We start from the raw sequence: 20,201 nt of genomic DNA, 5'->3' as shown, positions 1-20,201 counted from the left end.
TACGGTTTATCCAAATTTAGTAGCTACACGTATTCTGTGTTTAATTACTCTCATAGACTAGTGCTGGTTTGAGGGTGCTCCAGTTTTGGTTTTGTTTGGTCTTTGTTTTTGCATTTGTTGTGTATCTGTGACACACATGTTATGACATCTGACTGGCATTATTTGATACTTGTGTCCCCTGACGAACCTTTATGATTACAAGGGGAAACGCGTCGGGACAAGTAATTTAATACCGTGTTTTGTTTGGGACTGTAAATCTATACTGTTCTCGATATGTATAAAGTGTGTATCATATTTACTGTAAACTAAGACCCATGTAAATTTTATTGTTATTTGGTAGATTATGTATTGGGTACTTTACCTTTAGTAAAGGCGTTATAAGGACAGGTAGTCAAGGCACGTGGACAGAGTGCTCCTACCATTCAGGTGCATCTCTGGGCTGAGGATATTTTGAGGGATACCTAGGGACAGACATCAGGAATCTACACGTGTTGTCCCGTGCCTCTATCCATTAGCATTAGCCGTCTGCCTGGTCTACAACAGCTCTATTCTGTGTTTGTCCATGTATTCATTGGTCCCCTGTAAGGGATCTGTATTTAATGATCTTTAATAAAAGTTACGTTTTAGGTAGTTGTTTTCAGTGACAGTGGAAGTCAAGATCCTAGCAGGAGCTCCGGGACACACGTCTTACACCATGCTCCGTCAGGCCCCGCCCCCCGGGAACAAATAAATTTGACCATAATGGAATCTGCTCCCATTGGCCTGATAATCTGTGTATGACACTCTGGCAGATCTACTCCTTGGTATCAGCTGAAGATGTGTGACGATGCCACCTGCCCAAGTGAATACCCTGCACTGGAGGCTGGACAAGACAGTACACATATCAAACTGGGCCAGTTCCAGACACTGTTACAATCTCCTTCCCAGAAGTCCATGGAGTCAGGGGACAGGCTATGTGCAGAAGGAAGGGCACAGTCCAGGTACGACTGAACTCGGTTGTTCAGGCAATGCTTGTCCTTTTGCTGATATGTGTCAGGTTGGCACAGCACTTAAAAAACTTTAATCACATTAAGAAAACTAAATTGGCTACTGCTGCTGTGACTTCTGAAACTTATTGTAGGGGTAGCACGCCCAGAGAGGGCAGGAGGGCTCTGACTCAGCCAGGTTGGAGATGGGACTCCTGCTTGGTTGCCTACAGCATGCCTGAGTAGCCAGTTCTTTAAGACCCCACTGCAATGGTTGGTCATGGCCAATGTCATTGTCATCATCATCATCAGCATATATATCATACCGAGTGCCAACCTCCTTCCCTAGCTGTGCCTGGGAAAACTCCATGTCCCCCTGCACCACAAACTATATCTCCTCCACTTCCTCTTTTATGCGACTTTATCCGTCCAGGTTCCTATCAGCTACAGGATCCCCAGAAAGCTGTGGAGGTTGTTGTTCTTACTCTAGTCATTGTTGCATCACTGAGCATTTGTTTATATATAAATTTCAGGGTGATGCCATGTTAATGCTTGTCCCTACTCTGGTGGCCTCTTCGAAGGGGTTAAGTATGCTACACATGGCCCTGATGAGCTGCCACTGCCTGCGCTCAAAATAACATATGCTCTCTGCTGTGGTGGTCTCATGCATCATGTAAATCATGAATCTCTATATGCTGCTCATAGCAACGCTTCAGCATATACAAGGTGGGATTCAAACAGTACAATGGCAGACCAATTGGTCACTTTAAGTTCAGAAGGGCCTTTTTAGCCACATAAGAATGGCTGGACAGTCCCTGGACATGACCAACACCATCTGCAAGCCAACATTGCTTTTTCAAAAATTGATGCACCACTAAATTTATGATGTGTGCCATGCAGGGAACATGTGTTATTTCCCCCAAATGAAGTGCAGCCACAATGTTCATTCCATTGTTACCAACCACATTGTCAAGTTGTAGATGGAGGAGAGAAATCCAGCAGGAAACTTGCTGCTTGATGCAGATTACCAACTGATCTATTAAGCTTCTCTTGTCCAAGCTCATCAGCTTTAAAGAGGACTTTTCATGTTTTTTTTTGTTTAGATGATTGCAATTACTTACCGGTAATTGGTTTTATCTCTAGCCTCCACAGCGGCATGATTGTCAGGAGGATTACCCCGCCTCCCCCAGGGACAGGAAACAACGTGGAGATCTTTAAATAGCCCCCTCCCCTTACCTGCTCTAGTAAATAACTGATAAACTCTTTAGTGGATGCAACATAATATTATTTATATATTAATCAACAGAATAAACAAAATACCAGAGGAAAAACAGTCTCTCGAAAAAATAACATAAATGTGGGGGGAATTTCCCTATGCCACTGTGGAGGCTATAGGAAAAAACTGTTACCGGTAAGTACTTGCAATCTTTCCAAACGCCTCCACAGCGGCACGATTGACAGGAGGAATAACAGAGAAATTAATATTTACAGATATAGCTGATAACACTCTGCGAGAAAAGGATAAGTCCTTATTTTTTAACACGTCTAACTGATAATCTCTGAAAAAAGTGGAAGGTGAAGACCAGGTAGGTGCCTGGCAAATCGGTTCCAGAGGGACATCCGCTGACTCTGACCAGGAAGTCCCGATGACCGCGTTCAATGAGCTCTAAGTCCTTCTGGAGGAGAGACCTTTCTCAAATTATAACAAAACAAAATTGTTGATCCGATCCATCTGCCGATGGTTGTTTTGCTTGCCGCCTTTCCTTTGTTTGGCTCTGCAAACTGAACAAACAGTCTATCTGTCTTCCTAAATTCTTCCATTGTCTTAAGATAAGCCAACACCAACCTCCGAACATCCAGATTATGGAAACGCTTCTGTTCCGGACAGCCTGTTGGGGACCTGAATGATGTGGTAGAGACACTTCCAGCAAACAGTGGAAATTCGAGACAACCTTGGGCAAAAAAGAGGGAGAGTGTTTTAACACTATCCTATCATCTCTAACAGTTAGATATGGAGGTCTACATGAAAACGCCAGTATCTCCCCAACTCTCCTAGCTGTAGTGATTGCCAACAGAATTTTTTTTTAAATAATAGCAATTTCAAGGAGATTTCAGGTAGCGGCTCAAAGGGGGATTCGATTATGGAGGAACGGTGAATCTGACTATAGGTTCCTTTCTTCGGGCCCCTTTCACAAATCTTTTAAGAAGATCTACTTCTGCCAGTTTAGTATCTAAAAATGCATTCAGGGCCGATATCTGGACTTTAATGGTGCTGACTTTTAAACCTTTGTTTAAACCGGCCTACAGAAAATCTAAAATATTAGAAACCATAAACGGGCCAGCTGTGTTATCTTTTGTAAACTTTAAAAAAGCTTCCCAGATTCTATTATAAATTTTTGATGTAATAACTTTGAAAGTCCTTTTCTTCTTAATAATTCCCGCTTAGGTTCCAGGCTGCCAGTTGAAGCCTGGAAATTTTTCTGTTTGTCTGTTTTTTCGTGTTGCAAACAGGTCCAGGTCTGGAAAAACCAATTTTTGTGTTATTTGAAGAAAAACCTGTCGATTCAGACTCCACTCTCCTTCTTTCAGGACATCTCTGCTTAGAAAGGCTGCGACTCTGTTGTCCTTTTCTTTTATATGGACTGCTGTGATTGAAAGTATATTTTTTTCTGCCCATCGGAAGATCTTTTCTGATACTTTTGCCAAGGACAGACTTTTTGTACCTCCCTGTTTGTTCAGGTAAGTGACTGCCGTGATGTTGTCTGATAAAACTTTTATCTCTTATCCTTTTATTTCTGATTGAAGTGTTTTTAAGGCCTCCAAAACCGCAGATAATGCTCTTAGATTGGAGGTAGACAGACTTGAATTTTTCTCCCATGTTCCCTGTACAATGGACAGGTCTGAATGAGCCCCCCATCCGATTCTGCTGGCGTCTGTTGTAATTCTCATTGTGTTTGTTTGTCGCCAAGGTACTCCCCTGCAAAGATTCCTTCTGTTTTGCCACCAATTTAGGGAGTCTTTTACATACTGGGGAACTCTTACCTTCTTCTATAATGAGGGTATACTTTTGTCCCAATTCTTTAACATGAACACTTGAAGAGTCTGAGAATGCGCTTGTGCCCATTTTACAGCTGGAATTGAAGAAGACATTAGACCCAATACCTTCATTACCATTCAAATCGTCACTTTTCTCCTGCTGCAGAATAGAGACATTTTCTGGTTAATTTTTGAAAGTTTTTCTGTTGGAAGAAAAGTTTACATAAAATTTGAGTCCAATAACATGTCCAAAAATATCTTCCTTCTTTCGGGACGAAGATTTGATTTTTCTAGATTTATCATCTATCCTAGTCCTTCTAGATCCTGCTGTACAATACTTAATTGTTCTTCTAGGGTCTCTTTCAACTCTGCAGCAATAAGAAAATAGTCTAAATAGGGGATGACCAGTATCCCTTTTTGATGTAAATCTGCTACGGCCTCTGCCATTATTTTTTAAAAGACCCTCGGAGCTGATGTGAGGGCAAAAGAAAGGACCTGGAATTGGAAATGGAACACTTCTTTTCTCTTTTGAATTGCGAACCTTAAATACTTTTGGTGACTGCTGTATATTGGAATGTGATAATATGCATCGGTCAGATCCAGAGTCGCCGTGAAAGCGTCCTTCCTTAGCAGGTTTATTGTAGATTTTATTGTCTCCATTTTGAAACGTTTGTACTGGAGATGAAGATTTAGGCTTTTTAGATTTCTAATTGCTCTGTACGAGCTGTTTTTTTTTACTAGAAACACTGGAGAATAAAAACCTGTTCTCTCTTCTCCTGGAGGGACTAGAACAATGGCCTCTTTCTGAAGCAGTATCATCACATGGTCTAGGAGCAAAGACTAAACAGTTTCGACTCTCTGGTGATCTGGAAAACATCTAGAGGTATGGAAGAAAACTCTAGTTTTAGACCTGCTGATATTACGTCTTAAACCGAAGGGGGGCCTGGAAATTCTTTCCCAAGCTGGAAAAAAATGTCTTTAGTCTTCCTCCCACCCCGCTTCTGGCGTCATTGATTTGTAGATTTCTGGGAGGAATTTGTTGGGTTAAAGAGAAAACCTTTGCCTCTTCATCTACCAGTCTGCCATCTGGATGAAAAACCTCTTTTTTTCTGATCCTGTCTACCCCTTGTGGATGAGCTGAAATTTTTTCTTTGACGAAAATTTCTGGGATCTGATGGAAATCCTTTTTTCTCCCAACCCTCTAAACATAAGGTCCTGCATGGATTTTGGCTGTTTAGATTCTTCTAGGTTTAAGGTCACCCTTTTTTTAATAGGGAATCAGTGTCCTCTATGGAACAAAGTGGACGACCAGACTCGTCCTCAGAGGATTCAGAATCGGATCCAGAAGGTAACTCCCCTTCATAAAAATCATCCTCTTGTAGATCAACTTCAGAGGGTGCGGACATAACAGACATGGAAGTGGATGGTTTCTGAGATGTGGATGCTAACTTAAGGTACACAGTGCTGCTCACTTATCCTTTGATAATATTTCTAATGTTATCCAGTAGAGAAGGAGATTCTTCAGACAAAATCTTTTCCAGACATTTCACACAAAGGGGTTTCTTATGACCGGATGGCCTTTTTTTTTTACAAATGGAGCACTTTTTGACACGCTGAGAAGATTCAGCAGATTTTTGTGTCTCACTGACCTAGGGAATATCTTAAAAAAGTGCATTCAGAAAGGAGCAGCCTTAGTCATAATAGATTGAAATGGATAGCCCATCACCCCTGGTGAAAAAGATTGTATTCTGCTCAAAACATGAGAAACCAGTGAACACACATCATTAAACCTCCCAAAAGGAGGAGAGCTTACCGGGCTGTTGGCTTTTGATGGGTCTGCAGATTTCCGGACGCTGTCTGATTCCCCTGGTGCAGACATGTTACCAGAGCAGCTGTTCAGCAAGACGCTGGAACCACTTCCCTCCTTTCTTTTTAAACTGCTCGTTGTCTAAGGGGAAGTACGTCATACAGATGCGTCCCTGCAGTTCCAGTCTGCAGCGAGATCTCGCCTGCCACGTGACCCGCCTGTCCTAACGGGATATTTCGCATGGACGCTGCCCAGGGCTGCCTCCACCGGAGGACCCTGCTCTCCGCCCAGCACACTCTCCGTACGGATCTTCAGCCGGGCGTGTCAAAGAAATAAACAATCCTGCGGAGCTCTTTTTCCAGCAGGAGGATCTCCACGTATCCCCAGAGGGACAGGAAACAACTGGAGCAGGTAAGGGGAGGGGGCTATTTAAAGATCTCCACGTTGTTTCCTGTCCCTGGGGGAGGCGGGGTATCCTCCTGTCAATTGTGTCCTGCTGTGGAGGCGTTTGGAAAAAATACCTTTCCCGCTGTTTCTGCGACCCTGTATGTTTTTTTCAAATCTCGCACGCCCCGCTCTGCCCCGCTCTGCCCCCTGCAGTTTTTCCAATCCGTATGTTAATACGCAGCATCGGTACAGGGAGGAGGAGACGCCAGGGTTTTTCAATGGGTGTCTCCTTCTCTCTGGCTGTGATGCTCTCCGCTGTGATTGGATCGTGGTTTAAGAAGACAGGTTCCACTCAGAAGAGGCCTCGTCATGGTCGACCAAAGAAGTTGAGTGCACATGCTCACCTCCATATCCAGAGGTTGTATTTTCAAAATAGACGTCTGCTGTCATGGAGGAGTGGAAGAGGAATCAAGTGGCAACCTGTGAAGCTCTAGTGAACTCCATGCCCAAGAGAGTTAAGACAGTGCAGGAAAATAATGGTGGCCACACAAAATATTGACATTTTGGGCACAATTTGGCCATTCTCACTTAGGGGTGCAATCACGTTTGTTGCTAGCGGTTTAGACATTAGTGGCTGTGTGTTATTTTGAGGGCACATCAAATTTACACCGTTATACAAGCTGTACACTGACTTCTTTACATTGTTAAAAGTGTCAGATCTTCAGGGTTGTCCCATGAAAAGATAGAATAAAATATTTACAAAAATGTGAGGGGTGGACTGACTTTTGTGAGATACTGTAGGTTCCAGCAGCAGATCTTGATGATTTGCTTGCCCAAATGCATTCAGCATGGCAGAACATTCTTCAGACAATCATTAGAAACCTCATTGGTAGGATGCCAAGGCGTGTAAGTGAATTTATTTATGCACGTGGCTCTCATACTCAATACTGAATAAAGCAAGATGTTTTGCATAATTTGTTTCCGTGTTTTTATCATTTGCAAATCATTAAAGGGGTTCTCCAAGATTTTCCTCAGCATAGTTCTTCAATATGAGGTCAGCAGAGGTCTGGTCCCTGCACCCCCACCAATCAGCTGTCTGAGGAAGCCTCAGTGCTCACCGGAGCTCCAGTGAATACAAAGCCTCCTCCCAGCTTACCAAGCACAGCGCCGTCTGTTGAATAGTAGCTGTGCTTGGCATCGCAGCTCAGACCCATTCACTCGAATGGGACTAATCTGTGCCTAGGCCATATGACAGATGAACGTCACATTCATGGCCAGGAAGAGGCCTAAGAGTGCGCAGAGCAATGTGTCCTCTCCATACATCTGACCAACAAGGCTGCCGGGAGTTGAATCCGCCTCCCATCTGATATTAATGACCTCTCCTGAGGATGGATCATATACATACTGTATATCACCTATAACGCTGTCACATTTACATCCATATTTAATTTTAGCTGAATCGGTGAATATAAAGCAAAAAAATCGGAAAGAAGAGAGAACCTAAAAACGTAAGATAAAGTTTTATCATCCAGTGAAGGAGTAGAATCTATAAGTTTTCTCTGTGTTACTTAGTGGTCACTACTCACCTGGGCGGTTATCTGTAGGAATGTACTCTATACTCTGCTTATCACCCCTCAAATATGTCTCTGTAGAATTAATATTGTTCAGATCTTCACCCGGATTCACAAGCTGTGAAACAAATATTGTAGAAGTCATCAGAAGGTGGGAAAAGTCGTGTAGAAGGTTTTATATGACCTGAAAAGACGAACAAAAATGACCGCAGGAGTTATCTGACCCAAATATCTGCAGGTCTCCTGTATACAGTGAGGAACAGAAGTAATCGAACACCCTGCCATTTTGAAGTTCTCCCACTTAGAAATCATGGAGGGGTCTGAAATTCACATTGTAGGTGCATTCCCACTCTGAGACAGAATAAATAAATAAAAATTCAGGAAATCACATTGTATGATTTTTAAAGAATTTATTTGTCTTGCACTGCTGCACATAAGTATTTGAACACCTGAGAAACAGCAAGAATTTTGACTCTCAAAGACCTGTTACTGTGCCTTTAAAAGTCCACCACTACTCCACTTATTAATCCAACTTAGTAGCACCCTTTCCACCCCACAGTCAGTCAGACGCCAACTACTACCACGGGCAAGACCAAAGAGCTGTCAAAAAAGACACCAGAGACAAAATTGTGGACCTTTACAAGGCTGGAAAGGGCTACGGGGCAATTGCCAAGCAGCTTGGTGAAAATAGATCAACTGTTGGTGCAATTGTTAGAAAATGGAAGAGGCTAAAGACGACTGTCAGACTCCCTCGGACTGGGGCTCCATGTAAGATCTCACCTCGTGGGGTATCACTGATGATAAGAAAGGTGAGGAATCAGCCCAGAACTACAAGGGAGGAGCTGGTCAATGACATGAAGAGAGCTGGGACCACAGATTCAAAGGTCAGTCGGTAGAACACTACGCCGTCATGGTTTCAAATCATGCATTGCATGAAAGGTTCCCCTGCTCAAGTCATCAGATTTCCAGCCACTCTTTCTTGAATGCTGTTTCTGTCATTTGGCATTTTTGGCACTAGAGGCCACTGTTTTGCAGCTACAGCCAGCACCCTCTGGGATTTGAATATGCAAAACAGATGATGACTCATGCTGGTGTGTCTGCCAGAGGGGAAGAGAGCAGGAAATGGTGACCTGAGGAGACATGTTTGTGCAGAGACTGGAAGACAGAATCCAGTGTCATCCTCAGGTCTGTGAAACTTAGAGGGGTCAAAGTCACTGTCAGAAGTGACTGATGCCTGTCAGCAATGCAGATGTTGTCAAGGAAGAAAGAATCTGTTCCCGGAAGGTCAATTGGACTGTGGAACGTGGTTACAGACCCTGTGAGGCCTCATGGTGATTGGAAGAACTTGCGAGTTGGTGTAAGTCGCCATCGGATAAAGGCCAGGCCAGGGTCAGCGATCCAGAGGGCTTCCCAGAGAGAGAGAGAGAGGACCTGTTCCCAGAAGGCTGGAACAGCTGGAGAACGGTTGGGGCTGCCATGAAAAGTGAAGTTGATCAGCTTGGAAAAGAAGCAGTCCACCATTTTGTGAACTGTATGAGAGAACCGTGTGGATCCGGATTCTGTTCGCAGGAATGAGTATCGGCATCAGGAAGATGATCGGAACAGAGGGTCAGAGTTACAGGTTCTGCAGGGTCACATGTTGTGGCAGGGACTTGCTGTCGGTTTGGAGCAACCAGTGAATATAGGACATACCCAGGTCAGTGACTCAGCGGCACAGTTATTGACTTGTAGGCTCTGCCATGTGCGCCATCGGTCAGGTACATTACCCTCCGGCACAGTATCGACTTGTGGGTTCCACTGTGTACGCCGCCTTGGGTACGGTTGTTCAGTTGGGCTGGTACCGTGACTCTGAGCCTGGAGTATTGGGTATTCTGGACACTACAAGGCTACTCCAGCGTCTAGGCTGAGAGAATTGAGGGCACGTGAAACAGTGTCGTTTGGGGGTTAAGGGAAGGGAGTGTAACCTTGTGGTATCCACTGTATTTTAAATTGTAAGTGATATACTCCCTGTAACTACTGTTATTATTACTGTTAATACTACTGTTCAGTAAAGTTATTGTTTTGCATCAAGAGCTGGTGTCCGTGTAGCTTTCCTTATTCCATGACTTTGCTGTATCCTAGGGGTCCCTCCCCGGTTCACTGTCTTAGAGGAGTGGGCCAAAATCCCTATTGCAGTGTGTGCAAACCTGGTCAAGAACTACAGGAAACGTTTGACCTCTGTAATTGCAAACAAAGGCTTCTGTACCAAATATTAACACTTATTTTCTCAGGTGTTCAAATGCTTATGTTCAGCAGTGCAAGACAAATAAATTATAAAAAAAAAATCATACAATGTGATTTCCTGATTTATTTATTTTTTAATTCTGTCTCTCAGAGTGGGAATGCACCTACAATGTGAATTTCAAACCCCTCTATGATTTCTAAGTGGGAGAACTTGCAAAATCGCAGGGTGTTCAAATACTTCTGTTCCTGACTGTAAATCCAATCTGATTGCTTCATTATTCCAACCAGTTTGAAATGAAGGGAGAGTAGCCCTTATATTCCATCCCTAACATTATATTGTGTGTATATAACATTACATTGTTTGTGCACCAGTTGCCCTTGCTGGCCGCCCCAAGGGATGTGAAGCCGGTAAGTCAAAGTTCTTTCAGTCCATGGCTTGTTTACATCCTCAGAATGGGCATAATTATCTGCTCTGCTGCAGCCAATGACTGGATTCAGGGGAAACATGTCCACAAGAGACACATCACCACTAAAGCCAGTTATTGGCTGCAGTCAAGGAGGTGACCATGCCTGTGCCAGCGAGGAAGCAAACAACATTTACTGGAAGATGGACATAATGGAGCCAGCGTGCATAACCGAAGCTAAGCGTAGCAGGTTCGTATGAATCTTTCAATAGTAGAGGCTGCGGGCACATGTAAAAAGTTACTTATTCCTGAAAAAAACCTTTAATGCTGTCTTCCTGTTCTGTCTAACAGTTTTGGGATGACTGCAGGCATGAAGATACTGTACCTAGTATAAGGGACAGGTGAGAACTGATTATTACCACTAGCACACCCTGCTTATCACTGCTTATAGTGTAAAGACAGGGGAGAACACAGGGGAGGTGAGAACTGATTATCTATCATCACTAGAACACTCTGCTATCACTGATTATAGTGTAAGGACAAAGTGGATTAACTAGACTTCTAAGGGCCCCAAGGCAAACTGTTGTGCCACTCCTTTGCAACCACAAAATATCTGCAGCAGTTCACAGAGAAGGCCATCTTAAAAGTTGGTACAGGCAGAAAATTGTGAGAAGCTGCAGACAACATGTAACGTGTATGGTCAGCTGTAATCCTGCCATCTCCACCTCTCTCATTATATAAGGATAAAACATATAATACTGGTGGATAAAACAAGACTGAACACAAGATCTTCACAGCCTTCTACAGATAATAGGGATCATTTCATGAGACCTTATCTCCATCTACCTTATCATCCTGTGGGACATTGTGATGTTCTTCTGAACCATCCTGTAGAAGAAGAAGACTGGGACATCTCTCCGGTGTTCTTATCTCTTCCTTAACTGTAGGAAACACATCCAGTGACTGAATTCATTCCTTACATACAGATAATGAGAGGACGCGTGTATTTAGTCATGTCTATTACCTGGTGATGTGAGGGGCCGGTGATCCTCCATCATGACGTCCTTGTACAGATCTTTGTGTTCTTCTAAATACTCCCACTCCTCCATGGAGAAATAGATGGCGACATCCTGACACCTTATAGGAACCTGACAACACAATGATACAGTCATCACCCCGATCCCTTAATAGCTTTCCTGTATAATGTCCCAGCATTCCCAGCAGTGTCACCTCTCCAGTCAGCAGCTCAATCATCTTGTTGGTAAGTTCTAGGATCTTCTCTCTATTGATTTCCTCATGTATCAGGGGGCGAGGTGGAGGCTCCATGATTGGGCTCAGGGTTCTTCCCCATCCTTCAGACACAGGGGCCTGACAGCGCTCACTAGAGGTCTTCTTCACTACTGTGTAGTCCTGGTTATGGAGAGACACAGTAATAAATATCAATCCATACATCTCCAGAGTCCCCCACCTCTCCAGTCATGTCCATCTGTTAATAACATAGATAAGATGATGTAATGTGACATCATGTGAACCTCTTACCTCTCCAGTAAGACGGAAGAGGATCTCTAGGGTGAGATTTATTATACTCTCCGCCATCTTGTCCCTGTCCATCTTTCATGGGTCAATCAGCAGAAGGGTATTATATAGAAGATATCCACTGAGCGGATCCTATATTGTAGGAACCTGAATGTAAAGAAGATGAGACGATGGAAAATCCATCAAAATCCCATGTAAAATACAATAACTGGAGATAATAAGAGGAGACATCGGAGGAGATAATAAAGTGTAGATGTTGTGTTCTCTCTTTTTATATGGATCGAAACATGTGTGAGGTCAAGGCAGTTTTATGGTATGTCACACCTTCACATGACACTACAGCCAATAGAAGACATCATCAGTGATGCTACAGCACGTGACCACCATAGACCATCATAGGTCTCAATGTTCAGGTGATATACATACCGCCATTAGAGCTCCAAACAATATTGTCATTGCAGTGATGTAAACGGACTGAAGGAGACCACAGGAGCCTCAGTGCTGGAGCATTGGAGAATTCTACAGGTCTTAGGTTATCTGGGTAATTGTAAAACGCTGCGGAATATGTTGGAGATACATAACTATAGATAATTATTACTTTCTAGACAGACATTGGGTTGGCAGATTTGGTTTTTGGCAGTTCCTCACAACCACAAAGATGTTGTAGTTTAATATATTTATTTAGATTGACAATTTGGAAAAGAGTTTGCTGCTCACTGAGCAAGTACTGTATGGGGTAGATGAGGGGGAGGGTGAAAGCAAGGAGGCTAAGGAAAGTCAGGTAGCTAGCTGGGTAACAGTTAGAAAGTGGGGAAGAGGGAAGAGTGCCAGGGAGGCTAGCCCTGATCTGTCACACCCCAACAAGTTTGCACGGTTGGCAGATGAAGGGCATGTCGGTTCAGTGACAGCACTGCTGCAGCCGGACACTTCCTCTGCCAGTCAGGGGAATGTCAGCTCCAGAAAGCAGGGGACCAGGAGAGCAGGGCAGGCCAGACAGGTTCTGGTAGTGGGAGACTCTATTTTTAGGGGTACAGAAAGGGACATCTGTCACAAAGACCGTGATCGCTAAACAGTGTGTTGTCTTCCTGGCACTAGAGTTCGACACATCGCGGATCGGGTTGACAGATTACTGGGAGGGGCTGGAGAAGATCCAGCGGTCATGGTCCATATTGGAACCAATAATAAAGTTAGAAAAAAAATGATTTTAGGGATTTAGGTCAAAAGCTTAGGGCAAGGACCACAAAGGTAGTGTTTTCTGTCGGCTATAGGCTATATCGTAGGGATGGGCTGAAACTTAATGGAAAAGGGGCAACTGTTTTGGCTAGATGGCAAGAAGGTTAGAGGAGTGTTTAAACTAGGGACTGGGGGGAGGGTAATTACGTTATAGGATGGGAAGATAGTGCAGATAGAGACCGGGGGCAAGGTAGTGGGAATGGGGGAGGAATGGAAGGAGGGACTAGAACAGTTCAGAAGGAAAGGTGTAGGGTAAAAAATATACATAAACCTCTTAATTGTATGTATACTAATGCCAGAAGCCTGACTAATAAAACTGGGGAACTGGAATTAGTGATGTGTGAGGAGGACTATGACATAGTGGGAATAACAGAGAGATGGCTGGATGATAGCTATGACTGGGCGGTTAATGTACAAGGTTACAGTCTGTTTAGAAAGGATAGTCAAAACCGGAGACGGGGAGGGGTCTGCCTTTATGTAAAGTCCTGTCTAAAGACCACAGTCCGAGAAGATATAAGTGAGGGACATGAACATATGGAGTCACTGTGGGTTGAAATACATGGAGGCAAAAATAATAACAAATTACTAATAGGAGTTTATTATAAACCACCTAATATACCAGAGTCCACAGAAAATCTACTACTAAATGAGATAGACAAGGCAGAAAATTATAATGAGGTGGTTATTATGGGGGACTTCAACTACCCAGATATAGACTGGGAAACTGAAAGCTGTACATCTCATAAAGGAAACACGTTCTTGGAAATAACCAAAGACATTTACCCTTCCCAACTGGTTTAGGACCCGACTAGAAAGACGGCCATACTGGACTTAGCATTAACTAGGGATGAGCGAACTGTATAGTTCGGGTTCGTACCGAATTTTGGGGTGTCCGTAACACGGACCCGAACATTTTCGTAAAAGTCCGGGTTCGGGTTCGGTGTTCGGCGCTTTCTTGGCAAAGCAGCCAATCAACAAGCGTCATACTACTTGCCCCAAGAGGCCATCACAGCCATGCCTACTATTGGCATGGCTGTGATTGGCCAGTGCAGCATGTGACCCAGCCTTTATTTGAGCTGGAGTCACGTAGCGCCGCACGTCACTCTGCTCTGATCAGTGTAGGGAGAGGATGCAGCTGCTGCTGTTAGGGTGAGATTAGGCAGGGATTTATTTACTGAAGTGATCGATATACAGCTGTGTATCATTCAACCTCTGCTATTCAATTGCTCACTGTTTTAAGGCTGCCCAGAGCGTTTTTCAGTCACTTTTTTCTGGGGTGATCGGCGGCCATTTTGTGTCTTGTGGTGCGCCAGATATCCTACATCAGGGGCTTGGCTGTGCTTGCTATTTTATTGAGGGGTAAAATACAATTGCCAAAATAGCAGTACCCTAAATCTGGTGTTTCAGCTGTGGCTAGCCAATTGTAAAACTGTCTGCTGTCTGCCGAAGCACAGTTTTTGTTCTGGGTTGAAATACAATTCCCAACTTAGCAATTCCCTAAATTTGTGGTTTGTGGTTTCAGGCCAAGGTTAAATCTATCCATAAAAGGGTATATTAGATTGAAGGTGCGGATAGGGTCATCCTCAATAACTTCACACGCTACCGTGCATTTCCAAGTCTAATTCTGTCCGTAAAAGGGATACCTGTCATCCAGCGCCTAAATACTAGGCCTACAATTTATATTCAGCTAAATCTGTCGTTACTGCTGTGCCTGAATTAGTGTAATACGGTACCTAAATAGATAGCCAGATAGTGTTAGGTGCCTGTAAAAAAAGGCCTGAATTTGAATTCAATACATTGGGCCAAATAATTTTTTTCTTATTGTGGTGAACGGTAACAATGAAGAAAACATCTAGTAAGGGACGCGGACGCGGACATGGTCGTGGTGGTGTTAGTGGACCCTCTGGTGCTGGGAGAGGACGTGGCCGTTCTGCCACAGCCACACGTCCTAGTGAACCAACTACCTCAGGTCCCAGTAGCCACCAGAATTTACAGCGATATTTGGTGGGGCCCAATGCCGTTCTAAGGATGGTAAGGCCTGAGCAGGTACAGGCATTAGTCAATTGGGTGGCTGACAGTGGATCCAGCACGTTCACATTATCTCCCACCCATTCTTCTGCAGAAAGAGCACAGATGGCGCATGAAAACCAAGCCCATCAGTCTGTCACATCACCCCCATGCATATCAGGGAAACTGTCTGAGCCTCAAGTTATGCAGCAGTCTCTTATGCTGTTTGAAGACTCTGCTGGCAGGGTTTCCCAAGGGCATCCACCTAGCCCTTCCCCAGGGGTGGAAGAGATAGAATGCACTAATGCACAACCACTTATGTTTCCTGATGAGGACATGGGAATACCACCTCAGCACGTCTCTGATGATGACGAAACACAGGTGCCAACTGCTGCGTCTTTCTGCAGTGTGCAGACTGAACAGGAGGTCAGGGAGGAAGACTGGGTGGAAGACGATGCAGGGGACGATGAGGTCCTAGACCCCACATGGAATGAAGGTCGTGCCACTGACTTTCAGAATTCGGAGGAAGAGGCAGTGGCGAGACCGAGCCAATAGCGTAGCAAAAGAGGGAGCAGTGGGCAAAAGCAGAACACCCGCCGCCAAGAGAGTCCGTCTGCTACTGGCCGCCGCCATCTGGGACCGAGCACCCCAAAGGCAGTTCTCTGGCGTGGCAGTTCTTCAAACAATGTGCTGACGACAAGACCCGAGTGGTTTGCACGCTGTGCCATCAGAGCCTGAAGCGAGGCATTAACGTTCTGAACCTTAGCACAACCTGCATGACCAGGCACCTGCATGCAAAGCATGAACTGCAGTGGAGTAAACACCTTAAAAACAAGGAAGTCACTCAGGCTCCCCCTGCTACCTCTTCTGCTGCTGCCGCCTCGGCCTCTTCCTCCGCCTCTGGAGGAACGTTGGCACCTGCCGCCCAGCAAACAGAGGATGTACCACCAACACCACCACCTCCGTCACCAAGCATCTCAACTATGTCACACGGCAGCGTTCAGCTCTCCATCTCACAAACATTTGAGAGAAAGCGTAAATTCCCACCTAGCCACCCTCGATCCCTGGCCCTGAATGCCAGCATTTCTAAACTACTGGCCTATGAAATGCTGTCATTCAGGCTGGTGGACACAGACAGCTTCAAACAGCTCAAGTCGCTTGCTGTCCCACAGTATGTTGTTCCCAGCCGCCACTACTTCTCCAAGAGAGCCGTGCCTTCCCTGCACAACCAAGTATCCGATAAAATCAAGTGTGCACTGAGCAACGCCATCTGTGGCAAGGTCCACCTAACCACAGATACATGGACCAGTAAGCACGGCCGAGGACGCTATATCTCCCTAACTGCACACTGGGTAAATGTAGTGGCGGCTGGGCCCCATGCGAAGAGTTGTTTGGCGCACGTCCTTCCGCCGCCAAGGATCGCAGGGCAACATTCTTTGCCTCCTGTAGCCTCCTCCTCCTACTCAGCTTCCTCCTCCTCTTCTTCCACCTGCTCATCCAGTCAGCCACACACCTTCACCACCAACTTCAGCACAGCCCGGGGTAAACGTCAGCAGGCCATTCTGAAACTCATATGTTTGGGGGACAGGCCCCACACCGCACAGGAGTTGTGGCGGGGTATAGAACAACAGACCGACGAGTGGTTGCTGCCGGTGAGCCTCAAGCCCGGCCTGGTGGTGTGCGATAATGGGCGAAATCTCGTTGCAGCTCTGGGACTAGCCGATTTGACGCACATCCCTTGCCTGGCGCATGTGCTGAATTTGGTGGTACAGAAGATCATTCACAACTACCCCGACATGTCAGAGCTGCTGCATAAAGTGCGGGCCGTCTGTGCGCGCTTCCGGCGTTCACATCCTGCCGCTGCTCGCCTGTCTGCGCTACAGCGTAACTTCGGCCTTCCCGCTCACTGCCTCATATGCGACGTGCCCACCAGGTGGAAGGCCACCTTGCACATGCTGGACAGACTGTGCGAGCAGCAGCAGGCCATAGTGGAGTTTCAAATGCAGCACGCACGGGTCAGTCGCACTGCAGAACAGCACCACTTCACCACCAATGACTGGGCCTCCATGCGAGACCTGTGTGCCCTGTTGCGCTGTTTCGAGTACTCCACCAACATGGCCAGTGGTGATGACGCCGTTATCAGCGTTACAATACCACTTCTATGTCTCATTGAGAAAACACTTAGGGCGATGATGGAAGAGGAGGTGGCCCAGGAGGAGGAGGAGGAGGAGGAAGAGGGGTCATTTTTAGCATTTTCAGGCCAGTCTCTTAGAAGTGACTCAGAGGGAGGTTTTTTGCAACAGCAGAGGCCAGGTACAAATGTGGCCAGACAGGGCCCACTACTGGAGGACGAGGAGGACGAGGATGAGGAGGAGGTGGAGGAGGATGAAGCATGTTCACAGCGGGGTGGCACCCAACGCAGCTCGGGCCCATCACTGGTGCGTGGCTGGGGGGAAACGCAGGACGATGACGATACGCCTCCCACAGAGGACAGCTTGTCCTTACCTCTGGGCAGCCTGGCACACAGGAGCGACTACATGCTGCAGTGCCTGCACAACGACAGCAGAGTTGCCCACATTTTAACGTGTGCGGACTACTGGGTTGCCACCCTGCTGGATCCCCGGTACAAAGACAATGTGCCCACCTTACTTCCTGCACTGGAGCGTGATAGGAAGATGCGCGAGTACAAGCGCACGTTGGTAGACGCGCTACTGAGAGCATTCCCAAATGTCACAGGGGAACAAATGGAAGCCCAAGGCGAAGGCAGAGGAGGAGCAAGAGGTCGCCAACGCAGCTGTGTCACGGACAGCTCCTCTGAGGGCAGGGTTAGCATGGCAGAGATGTGGAAACGTTTTGTCACCACGCCACAGCTAACTGCACCACCACCTGATACGGAACGTGTTAGCAGGAGGCAACATTTCACTAACATGGTGGAACAGTACGTGTGCACACCCCTCCACGTACTGACTGATGGTTCGGCCAAATTCAACTTCTGGGTCTCCAAATTGTCCACGTGGCCAGAGCTAGCCTTTTATGCCTTGGAGGTGCTGGCCTGCCCGGCGGCCAGCGTTTTGTCTGAACGTGTATTCAGCACGGCAGGGGGCGTCATTACAGACAAACGCAGCCGCCTGTCTACAGCCAATGTGGACAAGCTGACATTCATAAAAATGAACCAAGCATGGATCCCATAGGACCTGTCCATCCTTTGTGCAGATTAGACATTTATAACTACCTCCCCTTAACCTTATATTATTGTACTCCAGGGCACTTCCTCATTCAATCTTTTTTTTATTTTCATTTTACCATTATATTGCGGGGCAACCCAAAGTTGAATGAACCTCTCCTCTGTCTGGGTGCCGGGGACTAAAAATATCTGACAGTGGCCTGTTCCAGTGGTGGGTGACGTGAAGCCTGATTCTCTGCTATGACTTGAAGCCTGATTCTCTGCTATGACTTGAAGCCTGATTCTCTGCTATGACTTGAAGCCTGATTCTCTGCTATGACATGAAGCCTGATTCTCTGCTATGGGACCTCTCTCCTCTGTCTGGGTGCCGGGGCCTAAAAATATCTGACAGTAGCCTGTTCCAGTGGTGGGTGACGTGAAGCCTGATTCTCTGCTATGCCATGAAGCCCGATTCTCTGCTATGGGACCTCTCTCCTCTGTCTGGGTGCCGGGGCCTAAATATCTGACAATGGCCTGTTCCAGTGGTGGGTGACGTGAAGCCTGATTCTCTGCTATGACATGAAGCCTGATTCTCTGCTATGACTTGAAGCCTGATTCTCTGCTATGACATGAAGCCTGATTCTCTGCTATGGGACCTCTCTCCTCTGTCTGGGTGCCGGGGCCTAAAAATATCTGACAGTGGCCTGTTCCAGTGGTGGGTGACGTGAAGCCTGATTCTCTGCTATGCCATGAAGCCAGATTCTCTGCTATGGGACCTCTCTCCTCTGTCTGGGTGCCGGGGCTTAAATATCTGACAATGGCCTGTTCCAGTGGTGGGTGACGTAAAGCCTGATTCTCTGCTATGACTTGAAGCCTGATTCTCTGCTATGACATGAAGCCTGATTCTCTGCTATGACATGAAGCCCGATTCTCTGCCATGAGACCTCTCTCCAATTGATCTTAGTTAATTTTAATTTATTTTATTTTTATTTTTATTCATTTCCCTATCCACATTTGTTTGGGCCTACCTTTTGCAGCCCTCTAGCCCTTTTTAAGGCTATTTTACAGCCTTTTTAGTGCCGAAAAGTTTGGGTCCCCATTGACTTCAATGGGGTTCGAGTTCGGGGCGAACTTCGGGTCGAGTTCGGATCCCGAACATTTCCGGGAAGTTCGGCCGAACTTCTCGAACCCAAACATCCAGGTGTTCGCTCAACTCTAGTATTAACCAATAGACCTGACACAACAACAGATGTGCAGGTTGTGACCATAAAGTAATAACCTTCCAATTATCCTTCATACAAGTGTTTCTACAGGGAGGAACAAAAATACCAAACTTCAAAAAAGCTAAATTTAGCCAGCTAAGAGAGGCCATAGGCCTAACTAACTGGGACAAAGTCCTCAACAATAAGGATACGGCCACAAAATGGGATATTTTTGAAAGCCTCCTGAAATCTAATTGTGAGAGGTGCATACCTTATAGGAATAAAGGGTTAAGGAACAAGAAGAAGCCAATGTGGATAAATAGAGCTGTAAAGAAAGCAATAAATGACAAAAAGAAATCATTTAAATCACTAAAAACAGGAGGGTAGTGAGGAAGAACTGAAAAACTAAGGAAAAAAAAAGAATATGTAAAAAACAAATAAAAGCTGCCAAACTAGAGACCGAGAGATTAATTGCCAAAGAGAGAAAAACTAACCCTAAAATGTTTTAAATTATATAAATGGTAAAAAGTATAAATCTGAAGGTGACGGCCCTCTACAGAGCAATGAGGGGGAAGTTGCAAAGAGCGACGAGGAGAAAGCAAAGCTATTAAGTATTTTTTTTCTCCACTGAGGAAAATAAACTGTTAGATGAAATTCAGAATGTAAA

General features: G+C 45.5%; 1 protein-coding gene and 2 long non-coding RNA genes across 3 annotated transcripts in view; all 3 read right to left on the bottom strand.

Moving 5' to 3' along the window:
• The window catches only part of LOC121003609, a 34,863-nt gene extending 23,570 nt beyond the window's left edge, over positions 1–11,293 (bottom strand). Inside the window, exons 1-2 of the long non-coding RNA XR_005779551.1 lie at positions 11,240–11,293; positions 7,782–7,884 (exon numbers count right to left, since the gene is read on the bottom strand). This is a non-coding gene — a long non-coding RNA (uncharacterized LOC121003609). The remainder of the gene's footprint in view (positions 1–7,781; positions 7,885–11,239) is intronic.
• The window catches only part of LOC121003517 (zinc finger protein 208-like), a 1,049,660-nt gene that overhangs the window by 338,172 nt on the left and 691,287 nt on the right, over positions 1–20,201 (bottom strand). The window lies entirely within an intron of this gene.
• LOC121003574 overlaps positions 11,746–20,201 on the bottom strand; it is a 42,579-nt gene continuing 34,123 nt past the window's right edge. Inside the window, exons 2-3 of the long non-coding RNA XR_005779515.1 lie at positions 11,933–12,076; positions 11,746–11,803 (exon numbers count right to left, since the gene is read on the bottom strand). This is a non-coding gene — a long non-coding RNA (uncharacterized LOC121003574). The remainder of the gene's footprint in view (positions 11,804–11,932; positions 12,077–20,201) is intronic.

Source organism: Bufo bufo, chromosome 6, assembly GCF_905171765.1.
Source record: "Bufo bufo chromosome 6, aBufBuf1.1, whole genome shotgun sequence".
NCBI lineage: Eukaryota > Metazoa > Chordata > Amphibia > Anura > Bufonidae > Bufo > Bufo bufo.
This window is presented reverse-complemented; position numbering and strand designations above follow the sequence as displayed.